At 37.9% G+C, this 6,546-nt stretch overlaps 1 non-coding gene across 1 annotated transcript; it reads right to left on the bottom strand.

The window, feature by feature from the left end:
• Nucleotides 1-5,770: 5,770 nt before the first annotated feature.
• Nucleotides 5,771-5,876, bottom strand: LOC141622463 (small nucleolar RNA R71). The gene has a single exon (XR_012532974.1). It is a non-coding gene; the product is annotated as a small nucleolar RNA R71 (small nucleolar RNA).
• Nucleotides 5,877-6,546: the final 670 nt, after the last annotated feature.

The following is a 6,546-nucleotide window of genomic DNA, read 5'->3' as shown; positions in this document are numbered from 1 at the left end:
TTGATAAATCTAGTAATTGATTGATAATCCCCGACTGATTGACCTAGTGAACCTAATTCCTAGACTTTTAATAATATTGTTATTCATCCTTTATTTACATTGCAATTAGTCTGTTAGAATCAACTCAAAACAAAACCCCCCGAAATTGGTTACTTTAGACAGCTTAAATATTTACAGACTTAGCTTTTCACCGCCTCCCTGTGGGTTCGATACCTGTCTTGCTGCTAGCTATTTTTGTTAGTCCTGAGATAGATTTATTTAGGTTTGGTGATACGACTTTAGCCACATCAAATTTGGCGCCGTTGCCGGGGAGGCATAATTTTCCTGTTTGTTTTTGTTTAGTTTGTCTTTTGTCTCAGGGAACATCAGTTCCTTGAGACCGTTCTAATGTTTTCCATCGAGTTTCTACAGGGTGAAAATGAAAACTTCCATGATTACATGCATAGATGGAATTATTGGATTCATTCTCATAATTATGAGGACAAAATTCCACGGCTTACTATGTGCCTTACCATCATAAAAGGTATGAATAGACAAACCCAAGCCTACATTGACTCCATAGGTATGGGAGATTTTGGTGGTAAGAATATTGAAGATGTCCTTTCTTTCTTTAAATGGCTTGCTATTGAATGCATTAAACCCACTTTTTCATTTCAGTCATACATGGATGAGGGTGTGGGTGAGACCATAAAAACCGTTTTAAAGAATGAAAAAGATATTGAGGGAAACATAGAGGATGAGACCATATGCTCAGTTGATAACTCCTTCTTTGACGACAATCTAGAACCCCTCTATGACGATTTTACAGACAGTGAGTCACATGAGGAAGACTTGACAGACCCCTTAGATTACCCCTTTTGTGATGAGTCTTGGGATCAGGAGAGTGAGGATGTGCGATTCGAAGATCTTGAAGTTAAATGGGACTCATGTGACGATATGTTGACTCTTTCTTTGGATACTTCCCCTTCAGTTGTTGAATTTGATTCTAATTTTGAGTCTAGTGAGGTTTATTTTATTACACCTGTGCAGAATGCATATTTTGATGTTTCTGATGTTGAAGATGATATTGATGAATACTCTGCACAAGGGCCCCCTACTAAGGACCCTTTAGATGCTTTGATATGTTTTGAGACATGTGCAGGTGAATCTCCCATTTGGAAAGCTGAGCTGGATGCTTTAGAGGCTGAAATATATGGGATAGAGCCTATCAACAAAGGGAACGCGAAGGTATACGAGTCAGTGAATACTCCTAACACGGTAGAGGTAATATATTATTTTGCCACCAATTCCGATATTAAGAGTGGTAGACCTCCTGACCAAGAGGTAATTGTTGACGATAATTTCCTGAGGATTACTGGTGTAGTGAGTGATAAATTACCTCGTATGACTTCTACTTTGTGCTTTGATACTCCATACTCTTTTGGTTGGACGAACAATTTGATGCGGTTTTGCTATAATTATCATCAAAAATTTGATATGCTGAGACGGTCTTTAACATTGATTTTATATGCTTCTGTTATATCTTGGTGCTACTTATGCTTTTGTGTAGCACATGCGCAAATTTATGATCGATTATTAAGAGCTTTGAGCTGTTTTGATTGTGCCCAATTGCGGGTAATCGATATATAAAGAAAGGAAGAGGACGACAACAGGTGCCTCGATCGAGGGCAAGGAGGTTCGATCGAGGAACGTGCATGCTTGATCGAGTGGCATGGGGCTCGATCGAGTCACAATGGTTTTGGGTTTATTTTGTAGCTGACTTGATGTGGAATTGCGCGGTTGATTATTTTCCCCTATTTTTGCAGCTGGTTTGGAGGAATTTCTTTGCTCTTACCCGGTATTCTCTTCCCTTGTACCTTCTTTGATTATATTATATATTTCTTTTCCATTCCTTTTGTTAGTTGTGTCCTTTAGGTTGCTGGATTTTTGTGTGATTGCTATGCTGTAGGCGTCACAATGAGGACACTGTGACATTTAGGTTTGGGGGAGGAGTCTTTATTTATGTTGTGTGCTTTACTTATTGTTGTGTGTATTTATATAAAAAATCCATAAAAATTAAAAATTTTATAAAACACGAAAACATGTTTTTCCTTTGTTTTAGGCCGAGTCTTGGTGAATTTTAATAACTATGATGTTAAATTGCATTGTTTTTGCATTTGAATCCTATATAGTTGTCCATGTACATTGTTTTGACTCGTTAGCCATGAAAACAAAGCTCATAATTTACCGTATTGACATGCCTTATATTAATTAGATTTGACATAATTACGTTGGTAAAATACTTAAATTCTGAGGTCTATAGAGCTTCCAAGGCCAGAAACATCAATAAACTGGTCTCATTGTCAATTAGGCTTGAGTGTGGTTTCTCCTTGTGGAATGTGTAATATCAAATTGCATAAGTGTGACATTGATTTCTTGATGCTTTTATTGCTTTCATTTGACTAAGTACATGTAGATAGGCGGTTCTTACCGTTCAAATAAGCCTTATATTATCCTTTTGTTAGCCCGTTTGAACCCTTGTAGCCAATCTTAAATTACATCCTATGAGCTACAATCCAAGAATTTGCCTACCTTTTCGGGACAGTCGCAGTTGCTTGTTTATCATGTTTATTTTGCTATTATGGTTGGGTTGGGGCTTATTGTTGTCATGTGGGTATAGCAAAATACTTTTAGCGATTGTGTTGTATCCTTGTGTTGGAAAAAGAAAAATATGAAGCGAAAGAAAAAGAAAAAAAAAAGAAAAAAAAAGAAAGGAAAAATCGAAAAATATTGAAAAAGAGAAAAGAAAAAGAAAAGAGATTGCTTCATTTGGTTTTGTCAAGGATCAAAAGGATGGTTGTTAGAGTCTAATACATATTTGGAGAATACATCATTCACTCTCGTGTGTTGTAAAGTTGAGATTATTTCTCTAAGTTGGGTGTATTTATTATCAAAGATTTGGTTTTTGTTTTGGTTACTGCTGCGACTACCGTCTTAGCTCCACTTATCCATAACGTGCTTTGGCACAAACCATTTCTATCCCTTTAACCCATTTGCCACCCTTATTGTCCTTGATACATGTACTTTTGTCTACATATGATGATTGCATATTAGTTGGGGAAATCCCTATCACATTAGATTGCATGCATGTTTTATAAGTCGAGTGAGTGTTTCTACTTCTTCCTATCTTCACACATAACTCACCCTTACATACTTATGAGTGCATGAGTGAATCCGCGAGAATCCGACTAATTTGTCTTGCAAGATCGAAAGGTATTTGGCATTTGTCTATAGTATGGTGACTTGAAACTTGAGCTACGTTTTCTATTTCCCGTACCTTTGAATTTGTTTTATTGGTACACTTTGGTCATTACTTTGTTACAGATAAGGATAGCTTGGGATTTGTATGTGCATTAAACATTAGCTCTGAGTTGTTTATTCGTCATTTGTATGATTGTCTTTTGTATTGTGTGTTGCTTTGCTTGAGGACAAGCAAAAAGATGGGTTGGGGGAGTTTGATGAGTCATAATTATATACATATTTATTCCTCCCCTTAATTACTTTTGATACGGTTTTCGTGCTAGTTTATATCATTTACATGCCTTTTATATTAGAATGTTGATACTTCCGCCTTTTGATGTTTAATGCAGGAATGATGCATTTGAGGAGCAAAGGAATGAATTGGGCATCGCGGAGTGAGCATGAAGGGATACACGAAGCATGGCACGAGAATCCATAAGAATGAAGGAAGAGAAGTTAAGAAGAAAACACGAAGAAAAGAGCTTCTTATTATAAGTGCCTACTTTGAAGAGCCATATCTCGAGTTCTACAACATATTTTCAAGTTATTCCAATTGGAGGTGAAATCTTATCTTCTTAGCTTTCCAACGCCGTAAAAATCGCTTGTTTCTGACAAGTAACGAAGAAATGGTGGCCGTTTGAAGTTCAGTGCGCGAAGCAGGAAATTGGTGCCTCGATCGAGTCAACCTTGACTTGATCGAGGAACTTCATGCTCGATCGAGTCACTCTCGACTCGATCGAGGAACCAACCTACTAAACTTTGCAATGTCGAGAGTTGGGGTATCTGGGAATTGGTGCCTCGATCGAGTCAACCTTGGCTCGATCGAGGAACCACTAGTTTCCGCAATATTCCGCAAATTTCCTTAAGTCGGTTATGACTACTATAAATACTTAAACTCGTACTCTAGGTTATATTATGCTTTATTTTACATAGGTTTAAGATAGATACCTTAGAAAACTCTCTCAAATACTTAGTTTAGTTTATTTATTGTTCTTACTTCCGGATCTAGCTATTTACGGTATTGTTCTTAATCTTTCCTTTATTATTAATCATTTATTTCATTGTTCATCTTTTATGCTTGCAATCATGTTTCTTATTATTGTTATTGTTGTTCTTATTTCTATTATGCGTAGCTAAATCTCTTATCTAGGGTGAAAAGGGGATCTAGGTTGTTAGAAAAGGGGTTACTTATGAATTGATTGTTAAATTGCTTTCTATTGTTGTTCAATTATCGTATTACTTCTAATTAGTTGATTACTGATCAGAATTGATTAATTAGTCTTGCATAAACTAGGATTATCACCGACCGGGTTAAGACTAGTATAGGCCACGATAATTGAATTAGACCAACTTAATGATAGCGATCGCATGTTAAGTTAGATCTAAAAAGACATATTAGAATCGACCGATCATATGACTTTCGACAATATAAATTGCTCAATCAATAAATTAAATCCTACCCTTTGATGACTACCTAGTGAACCCAAATCCCTAGACTCTTTAATATTATTGTTTATCATCTTTATTTAAATTGCTATTAGTTGTTTAGAAATCAAACTCAATCAAACCCCATAAAATTGTTACCTTTAAGACAGATTTAAATATCAACAAACTAGATAATCACCGCCTCCCTGTGGATTCGACCCTAACTTACCACTAGCTATTTTGTTAGTAGTAGTATTTTGATTAAGGCAAACGACTGAAAATAACCTTATCAAGATCGACCCTACTTATCACTAGCTTATGTTAGTATATTTAGGTATTTATTTTTTGTACAGAAACGACCGTATCAAATTTTGGCGCCATTGCCGGGGAGGCAATAGCCCTGTCTGTCTTGTTTGTTTCGTTTATTTCTTTCCGTCTTAAAGAATTTTTATTCCTTGAGACAGTTCTCACTTATTTCCTTTAGTGTTGTGTATGCCCAGGTCAAACAGGTCAGAATTACTTCCTGCTGATCTTGAGCCAGAGAGATCCTTTCGGCATAGACTAAGACTGCAAAGGAAAATTCAAAAGGAAGACTTGAGTACTTTTGAACCCAAGCTACAACACTTTCTGTTTGCAGAAGACCCGTCTTGTGAAGAAGACAACTCTATTTCTGCTATAAAGCCAGTAAAGATGCCTAATATTGCGAGTCACTCAGAGCCCACAGCTGCCTCGATCCCTAGAGGTTTCAAGCTTACGACCGAGGATGGTAATACTTTTGACATCCGACCATCCTACATTAACTTGGTCGAACGGAATCTGTACCGAGGCGTGGCGGGTGAAGATCCGCGAAAACATATGGAAGTCTTTACTGACTATTGCTCTACCATTCCCGCCACTAAGGGAGTGACCCAGCATAAGATTAAGGAAGTCATGTTTCCTTTCTCTTTGACCGATGGAGCCCGTGAGTGACTCACTGATCTTGATCATACTGCAGCCAATATTACTGACTGGGAGAGTCTCGCCCTTGCTTTCTATAAAAGGTATTTTCCTCCACAACGAACTAATCAGCTGAGAGGGAAATTTACAAGTTTTAAACAAACACCTGACGAGAACTTGTATGAAGCTTGGTGTCGTTTCAAGAAGTTGGTGAGGTCTCTTCCTCATCATGGGTTTGATCAGTGGTTTTTATGCAACCAGTTCTACAATGGGTTGTATAATGACCACCGTGCTATATTGGACGCCTCATCTAATGGGCGATTTCAGAATAACAATGACGATGACAAAGGATGGGGTATCATAGAAGAAATGGCTACCCATTGTGCTGAGTATGGGAACCCGAGAGGAGGTATTCGGACAGTTAATTCTGTCGACAACAGTGCCGTTGTGGCTCAGCTGGAAACCATGAACGCCCGTTTTGACAAATTAGAGTTGCAACATGTTGGTGATCAACAGACGGTTCACTTGTTGACTAGACAAGAAGCCGTTACTTGTGAGAGATGTGGGAGTAATGACGATCACACTGCTGTTGACTGTCTGACAGAGAAGGAGCAAGTCCTTGCCTTTCAGCAATATAGGCAAGGAGGAGGTTCCTATTATAATAATCAGAGTGGAGTCCATCCCAACTTGAGGTAGACTAGTCAGAATGTGCTTAATCCTACTCCTCCTCCGCAGCAGCAACAAGCTTATGTCCCTCCTCATAAAGCTCAACAAGGCTTTCAAAAGCCTTCATCCTTTCCACCGCCGCATCAAGGAGCTTCCTCTAGTGGAGTTAGTGAGTTGGCTGAGTTGAAGTTGATGATTCAATCATTGACTAAGAAGATGCAGATGAGTGACCAACAAAAA

This window comes from Silene latifolia, chromosome 1 (assembly GCF_048544455.1).
Source record: "Silene latifolia isolate original U9 population chromosome 1, ASM4854445v1, whole genome shotgun sequence".
Taxonomy (NCBI): Eukaryota; Viridiplantae; Streptophyta; class Magnoliopsida; order Caryophyllales; family Caryophyllaceae; genus Silene; species Silene latifolia.
The sequence above is the reverse complement of the archived record's forward strand: the minus strand, read 5'-3'. Positions and strand labels throughout refer to the sequence as shown.